The following is an 8,967-nucleotide window of genomic DNA, read 5'->3' on the forward strand; positions in this document are numbered from 1 at the left end:
TTGACCTACAAATGAAGGCCCCTCACAAAGGAATTTACCCTGAGTCACCTCCTGGAGGGTCACCAGGAGGACCCCAATGGGGCTTCCTTTTCCTTTTTTGGCCCAGGCATGCAGTTTGCAGGATCTCAGTTCCCTGACCAGGGAGAGAACTCAGGCCCTCTGCGGTGGACACACAGAATCCTCACCACTGGATGGCCAGGCAAGCCCCACCATGGGGTTTTCTTTACACAGTTCTGTCAGCATGACCCCCTTGAACCCCTGAAGTCCACAGAGTGACAGGACAGTCCTGGGTCCAGCCTCGGCCCTGGCCCTTGCAAGCATGACTCTACTTCTGTCTTTTCACTCGTGGCTGGGGCATCACAGCGGGAGCCACCCACCCAGACAGAGCCAGTGGGGGGCGGGGCGGGGGCGGGGCGGGGGCGGGGCCCTGGCAGGTCCTCAGAAACACTTCTCTTCTGTACAAAGAACAAAAGTGCCCACCTTTCTCTCACTTCCTTTTTGGGGCCTGGGCGGTTGGTCTATGAGTGGCCAGCTGCTATTTTTGGGTCTCGGCTGCACCGTGTGAAACCCTAGTCCCTCCACAGAGGAAGGGGGGCACCAGGTGATCTTGCCCTTGGTCTGGGGTGCAGCCAGTGCAGGTGCAGCGGTCAATGCTCAGAGTGACACGCACGTTGGAAGGCCGGGCGGGTTCCACAGGCAGGTTTCCTAGCAGATAAGCGCCGAGCGTGCTATTTATAGCTGCTCAAATCAGAGGGCATGCCGTGGGACCACGCCATCCCCTCCCCTGGTTTTGATGGAAGGAAAACAGGCCCAGGATATGGAGAGCCTGGGCTGAGGTCACACACAGAGCCTGGGACTCCTCCTGGGGGGCAGGGCTGCTTGTCTGGAGCAGGAAAAGGATGGGTTTACAGGATGGGTTTTCTTGGACCCGGGGCCTCTCCCCCGCCCACCCCCACCCCTGTGCTCCCAGTGGGCGAGGCTGAGCCACAGGGGAGCAGGGCCAGGGCCGTGCGCAGTCTGGGGTCCTGGGGTCTGCATCAGGGCAGACGGGGGCTGCCCTCCTCTCCGGCTACCCCCTCTCTGTGGCAGCCCTCTGCAGCCTGTTCTTCTGCACCATCTGGGTTGCTCTCTGGCTTCACTGTGAACCGATTTCACTGGAATGAAAGTGGCCGTGTGGGGCCTGTGCCATGAGCCAGACACAGTCTGGGCTGTCCTCACGGAGGAGTGAGGTTCAGACAGAGACTTGCAGGAGCCAATGGGTCACCCGAGCAGGTACCCAGCAAAGGGCTTTCCAGGCCAAGGGAACCCCACAGGCAAAGGCCTGGGAGGGAGCCTGGGTCTGGGGTGGTGGGCTCTGAGAAGGAGGGATTTGGCCTCCCAGGCAGAGGGTTCTAGGCAGAGAAGGACAAAGCTGTGTCCTGGGCTGTCGGTTGCACTGGTCCCAGGCAGGGTCACTGGCACGGGCAGGAGTGGCCAGTGTGGAAGCCACCTGGCCAGGCCAGCTGAAGGGGAAGTGGCTTGGAGGAGGCGGGGCTGGAGGCCAGAGTGGTCGTCTCAAAATCACCTTGACGGAACCCCTGCGCCTTCAATGGATGGGGGTGTGGAGGGAAGCGGGGAGTTGGAGCCCACAAGTGCTATATGTGCAGCACCAGGCTGACCACTGGCTGTGACATCCCCCAGATCCCCACTCAGCACCCAGCAGTCTGCTTGGCGAGGGCTCAGGGGTGGCGGTTCTATTGGTGAGAAGACCAGGGCTACTGCTCATGCGGATCTGGGGCAAGTCCTCCTTCTCCACGTCCCCCTTCTTCCTGAATCAGATGCGGGGCCGCTGGACAGGCATTTCTGGAGTGTCCCCTCCCACTGCTCCCCCAGGACACGGGTGAACCAGCCCAGGTCCCTTCCAAGGACACAGAAGATGACATCTCAGGGCTGACATAGGAGGCGGAATGGGGCTGGAGCCGGAGACTAGGGGTGCACTCGAGCTCTGTTGGCCGGGAGAGGCCTCCCATGCCAATGGCAGAGCTGATGCACAAAGGAAGCTGGGCATCAGGCAGGCGGAGGGAAGGAGGGAAGACTGTTTCCAGGGGAAGGAACAGCGTGTGCGAGGACCCTGAGCCAGTACAGGACGTAGCTGGTGAGACACTAAAGGGTTTGCAGGCAGAGAAGTGCCCACTGGTGGGCCAGGGTGACACAGGTGTGGGGTGTGGTTGTGACACAGATGTGCTTGTGACACAGGTGTACCATTTCTGCTCCTCTCCCTAGCATGGTTCCCAGGAGGGTCTCCTGGCACCACTGACCCAGGCGGAGAGCCTTGTGGAGAGGGAGTAGGAGCTGGCCTTGCCCCGCCCTGGGTGTCAGCCACCCTGAACCAAGAGGGGCCCCAGATGGGGCGGCGGAGACTGGGGGCAGGGCCCTGTGCCCTTCTGCTGTGGGCCCAGCCGCAGTCCCCATCACCTGAGAGGATGGTGGGTGGGAAACTGGTTCATAAAGTCCCCTGAGGGAGTGGGAGTGTGAACTCTGGGATTCAGAGCATCCTGACCCCAGCAGTGTCATTCCTGGAAGAAAGATTCAGGGCTCATCCTCCTGGGACAAGCAAAACCCACACCTGGTGCGCCGCCCCGCCATCCCCCTGCCCCCCGCAGCCCACTGGGCCACAGCAGCTTCCCTGTGGATTCAAAGGAAGGGAGGGTCACTCCTGGGGAAGAGCTTAAGGTCTTCATTTCACCTGTCTTCATCGCCCACTTTACAGACTAGGAGACTGAGGCTTAGAGAAGGGACGCATTGGCTCGAAGCAGGGCCTGGCTGTCTGTGCAATGCCGTCCTCACTGGGGATGTGGCCAAGGACTTAGGCCTCCCCGGAGCTCAAGATTTCACTCCCAGGTAAGCTCTGCAGCAAAGGAACGTTAGCACAGCTGTTTGTAATAACCCTGAACTGAACTTCCCAACATTCATCAGCCTGAGGACACAGTGAGTAACCCACAGCAACACACACGACACAGGCAGAGTGGGGGCCACACCAACAGGCACAGATGGTCCCCAAGGGCTTCTCACCAAGGTCAAGGTCAGGCGAAATGAGCCTGAGGTGAGGTGACCCGATGGGAGGGGATGGCCCTGGGCTTCTGGGGCCAGAAACCATCAGCCCAGGTGCCAGGGAGCCAGACCCTGGAGCTCTGTGTCACCCTCAGCACCAGAGCCGGAATCAACAAAGACTAGGAGGCAGGGAGGAGACCCGGGAGGCCAGGGCCGCTTGAGGAGGACCTCATCCAGTTCCGGTCCAGCTTCGTGCTTCTCCCCAGTTCGGGGACCATGGACAGGGCCTCGCTGAGGCGCCGCCGCCTCCTGTGGGGCCGGGTATCACCTTCTCACCAAGGACCCGCCTCGCTGGTCTCCTTCCTCTCTCTCCACCCAGCTGAACCCAAAGGAGGCAAACGCGCAAGCCTCGTTTGCTCTTAATTTTCAGCCTTCTTGTCCTTCCTTTACTCGCTCAACGTGTGCATACTGTGCTCAGAGCTCACCGCTGGGCTGAGGGCCAGTCCCCACTCTGCTGCCCTTCCCAGGCCCTTCCCACCTGGGACCTGGGCGGAAGCACCTGCTCCTGGAGCCCTGCTGCTGGGGGTCGAGGGGGGGCCTGGAAACATCTCCCCCAACACCACGTGTGAAACAGAGGGCTGGGGGAGGGGCCAGGAGGGAGTGCGGAGAGCGGTTCCTCCTGCTCCCAAACCCGAGACACAACCAGGTGTCTGGAGCCTTGCACTCCATCCCCCCAACCTGGCTACAACCTGTCCAAAAACTACAAGAAACTGGGAGACCACCCCTCTTCTCCTTCCTGAGCTGCCCTGGGGAGGAGCACTGGACAGCCTTCTGTCTTCTGACCCAGAAATCCTGTTTAGAAAGCTGGGAACTATTTGTAAGGCTGGACTTTTTCATTTACAAACCATTTCTCTGCTCACAGCCCAGGGGAGGGGAAGCAAAAAGTTCAAGCCATTTTCTCCCCTCTGGGAGTGTTGGGCAGGTGGAAGGGGCTGCGTGGAGGGAAAGGTTTGGGGCTGGAGGCAGCACACTTAACAGTTCTGTGACCTTAGGCAGATGGAGCACCTCTCTGACCCTCAGTGTCCTCTTCAGCAAAACAGGATAATAAATACAAGCATTTCCAGGTGGATCAAATAAGGTCTGACTAGGTACAGTGCCTGATGCATGGTGAGCCAGTAATGGGTAATAAATGCCATTATTAATAGAAACGTGAGAGCCTTAAGAGCTGAGGATAAGCACATTCCCTCCACAGGCCCACCTGACGGTGGCTCCAAGGGCTCCCCTGGTCACTAACACAGCATCTGCTCTGGCCTCGGGGGCCCAGTGCACTCCCCAGGCCCCCTCCTTCCCCCTGAGTGACCACAGGCCTTCTCTCAATGGCCACTGAGCACGTGTGCATAGCCTCACCAGCAACTGGGAAATTAAAGCCACAACATACATTTCTCACATTTCTTTTTTGAGGTTGCCAAAAAATCTAAACAACCCTGTCCTGCACAGAAAGAGATACAGAGGAATGAGGAAGGTCGCTCATCACCACAGGGAGTGAGCAGGATGGCGAGAGTCACTGAAATCGGGGTGTGCAGACCTCAAGGTCTGAGGTCCTGCTGGACAACACCCAACCCCCAGAGAGATGCTTGTGTATTGGCACAGAGAGACTACACAGGTATCCCTGGGATACCACTGCTCATAACACCAAGGAATGAGAAACAGCCTAGGGGTTCCTCCTCTGGGGATGGACGGGGAGTGGGTGTGGGGTGGTGAAAAGGACCATACCAGGTCCACACCACGAACACACCAGGACCACATCAGGATCACCAGAAACACACCAAGAAGACACCAGGGCCACACCAGGAACAACATCAGGTCCACACCAGGAATACACCAGGCACACACCAGGAACATACCAGGCACATACCAGATCCACACCAGGAACACTCTAGGTCCATACCAGGAATACATCAGGAACACACCAAGAATGCACCAACCATGTGTGCGCTAATTCGAGCTGATTGCAACAACGGGTAAAAACATGATGATATATACAGAGTTCTGTTTATACAAAACATTTAAAAACGACATGCAAATAGTGCTATGTACTGTACGTTCAGAGATAGACACATTCTTTTGAAGGTATTAAAAATAAGCCTGGAGGACAGAGCCCTGTTGATGAGGGTGGTTCCTCCCGGTGAGGGGAGGAGTCAGGCAGGGGCAGGCAGCTTCAGAGCTTTCATTGTAATCTTTTCTTTTTTAAAAGAAAAACTTGAAGGCGAATATGCCAACCTCATAACATGATTCTGGGTGATGAAAATACAGGTTTTGTTATATTATTCATTGTTATTTTCTGTATATTTTTTTCATCAAAGGAAACAAAAATAAAGCTCTCCTTCACAGAGAACACAGTCTAGGAACTGTGGGAGGAATGACAGCTTTGGAAAGCCATCAGTGAAAGCTGCAGCCATCACCCGCAGTGGCTGGGGACCAGGACGCACGGGGCGCCAAAGCATCAGCCACAGGTGACGGGTTGGGTGTGCCGGGGCCTTTACATGGGGACACCTGGTCCCGTCAGTGTCATGGGAGGCAGGTGAGCTGACACAGAGTTCCACTTGATGAGATGCAATAGGAAGGACACTCCTCACCTGGGGGTCTTCTCAAAACGTGAGGCCCAACCCAGGGGAATCCACAGAGACACTGTTCAGCGTTCAAGACTCACAGAAGGAAGAGGAGGACAGAGTTAAACCAGGCAGGGAGGGACAAGCAGAGAGGAGGCTGCAGGGCACTCCACGAGACGTGCGACAGAAGACGGGAAAAGAAGAGAGCAAAGGAGAAAGAGCAAAGGGGAGGGAATGATGCTAGAAGAAAAAGGACCTATAACAAACCAACAGCAGGCGTGACCCTCACTGGATCCTGAATCACAGGAAGCAGGCACGGGATTTCCCTGGCAGTCCAGTGGTTAGCAATCTGTCCGCCAATGCAGGGGACATGGGTTTGAGCCCTGGTCTGGAAAGATCCCACGTGCTGCAGGGCAGCTAAGCCAGTGAGCCACAACTACTGAGCCCACGCTCTGCATCAAGCGTCGCCACTGCAGTGAGAAGCCAGCACTCCACGATTGGAGAGTAGCCCCCAGTTGCTGCAACTAGAGAAAGGCCCGCACAGCAACCAAGACCCAACGCAGCCAAAAATACAATGAACAAAAAATTTTTTAAAAAAGGAAGCAGCCATGAAGACTTCTTAGGACTGGGAACCTTAAATACGAACGAGGTATTAGATGATGCCTTTGAATTATCACTGATTTTCTTAGCTATGGACATGACAGTCTGTGTGCAAGAAGGGCCACTTCTCTGGAGATGCCTGCGAGGTATCTAAAAGCACCATCCTAACCCAGGGACAGAGGAGCCTGGTGGGCTGCCGTCTGTGGGGTCGCACAGAGTCGGACATGACTGATGTGACTTAGCAGCAGCAAGGTCAGCTGAAGGTACCTGCTGTGAACAGGGCTCAGCCCCTGCAGGCCCCAGAGGTATTCATCTCACCCCACTTTTAACCTTTCTCTGACGTTTGAAGTTCTCATATTAAAACAGTTTTGAGGGGAAATTTTTTTTAAATGGAAAATAAGTCTTTCCATAAAAAGCTGGGAATTCACTATAAAGAAACCACTGTTTGCTTCTTCGAAGTGGGTTTTGCTAAAATGCTGGCCTCCAACATTTCTGAGAAATTAGCACAAACTGTAGCAAAGAGGAAATTCAGCACCTCTGAGTCAGGTATGTAAATCGAATCATGAAAATCAAGGCTTTCGCTGCATTTCTAAGAAATGTCCTTTTTTGGATACTGTTGCTTTTGTCTTGCCCCTGGGACTCTCTCAGAGCGGATTGGGCCTCCAGGCCTGGTGTGGGGAGGGCGGGGTGGAGGGGCGGCAGACAGTGCTGGGGAAGTGGTAGCCACCAGGCCCCGGGGGGCCGACACCACTCTAGAGCCTGGGACCTCAGGGCCCAAGCCTCACACGCACATGTGGACAGTGGAGCCATCTCGCTGGAACATTCCGTCTGGCTGAGTAATTCCACCTAAGGAACTCAAGCCTTAGCATGAGACACAGAAAAGGTAAAACACGCTTGCAATGAAGGCGGGGACACTTAGAACAGAGCCTGCAGAGCTGTTTTATTTTTCCAGATGAGCACAGAAGAGCTTATCTAAAAAGACAAGGACTTGATTGATAGGATGTATTAAGTGGGGAAAGGACCCTGTTAACAGTGTTTAATCTGCAAGAAAAAAATGTGTGGGGGGTGACGAGGCAAAATTCATCACCTGGTGAAACGTGCATCCAGGTTCTGCCGGAGGCCAAGGGGCTGGATCAGCTCACTGGCCATGGCAGAGCCTCCTGTCCTGCCTGGCAGGAGAGGCCCTTCCTGTACAGGTTCAAGTTTCTCTTTACTGTGTTCTATTTTAATTGTTTAAGGACACAGTGGAGTGGAACCAGCTCCAAACCCTGAGGTTACCCTGTCTTTGCTCCAATTCTAGAACTCTCACGTCCCCTTGATGGTGGAGCTTAAAATTAGAATCCTGAGTCTCCCCTGAGACACTGAGAAAGGGCTGCTTTCAGAATGAGGAGCAGAAATCTTGGCACCTGCTCTGAGGGCTCCTGGCACAGGGAGAGTCATACACAAGTGCAGTTCCTGCTTGGGGGGGAGCAGTCCCTGCTGGGGGGAGTCCCTCGGGGGGACAGTTCCTGCTGGGGGGGCAGTCACTCAGGGGGGCAGTTCCTGCTGGGGGGAGTCACACAGGGGGCAGTTCCTGTTGGGGGGGAGTCACACAGGGGGCAGTTCCTGCTGGGGGGGAGTCACACAGGGGGCAGTTCCTGCTTGGGGGGAGTCACACAGGGGGCAGTTCCTGCTGGGGGGGTATTTCCTGCTAGGGGGGTAGTTCCTGCTGGGGAGGAGTCACAGAAAGGGCAGTTCCTACTGAGGGGAAGTCACACAGGGGGCAGTTCCTGCTGGGGGGGTAGTTCCTGCTGGGGGAAATCACACAGGGGGCAGTTCCTGCTGGGGGTGGAGTCACACAGGGGGCAGTTCCTGCTGGGGGGGTAGTTCCTGCTAGGGGGAATCACACAGGGGGCAGTGCCTGCTGGGGGGGACAGTTCCTGCTGTGGGGGGAGTCACACAGAGGGGTAGTCCCTGCTTGGGAGTGACAGTCTCTTCTGGGGCAGAGTCACACGGTGGGGTAGTTCCTGCTGCCGGGTGCTGTGGCGGGGGAGGGGTCCCACGGGCTGCCGTCCTATATGAGCTTCATGTTCATTGTTTGGGCAGAAGAAAATGAGGCTCCCTGAGATTCCCAAAGACCCCCCAGCTTGTCCTGTCTTGTGTAATAAAATCTAACCTCGAGCCATGATCCTATTTGTAGGTTCCCTGCCCAGGAGCAGACGTGATGAGTCTGTGGTAGAATTAGAATGCTGGCTATTCTGGTAGGGGGGCTGCCTGTGAGGGGGTGGGAGGCCTTCTGGGGGCTGCAAATGTTTCAGGTCTGGATCTGGGGAGCATTCCCTGGGTTTGCCCCCTCATCAGTAGTTGTTGGCCTGCCTGCTGAGAATACTGTATTTTACTGCATGTAAATAACATCTCCAATTAAAAGAGAGTCAACAAAACCCATTGCTTGTAAACAGTGTTTGTACAAAAGCATTAACAAGCTGTGATCAGTAGTGATACCAGTGGTTGGGGGACCTGAGATTTCAGCTCTTATTGCCCAGAACCAGGGTGGATCCTGTTTTTTATTTCATGCATAACTTTGCTGGTGTTAGAATTCCAAAGGATGAGACCCTGTGTGGCCATCGAGACAGCAGTCGGTGCGATGGGGCTGTTCCTGGAGGCACCATCTGCTCACTCCTGGGAGCCAGCTTCTCTGTGAGGTGGTGAGAGCCCCAGCCCTGGGGCTGTGCAAGTGGGTGAGGAGTCC

This window comes from Moschus berezovskii, chromosome 20, assembly GCF_049115385.1.
Source record: "Moschus berezovskii isolate FMDL1 chromosome 20, NW_MosBer_1.0, whole genome shotgun sequence".
Classification (NCBI taxonomy): domain Eukaryota; kingdom Metazoa; phylum Chordata; class Mammalia; order Artiodactyla; family Moschidae; genus Moschus; species Moschus berezovskii.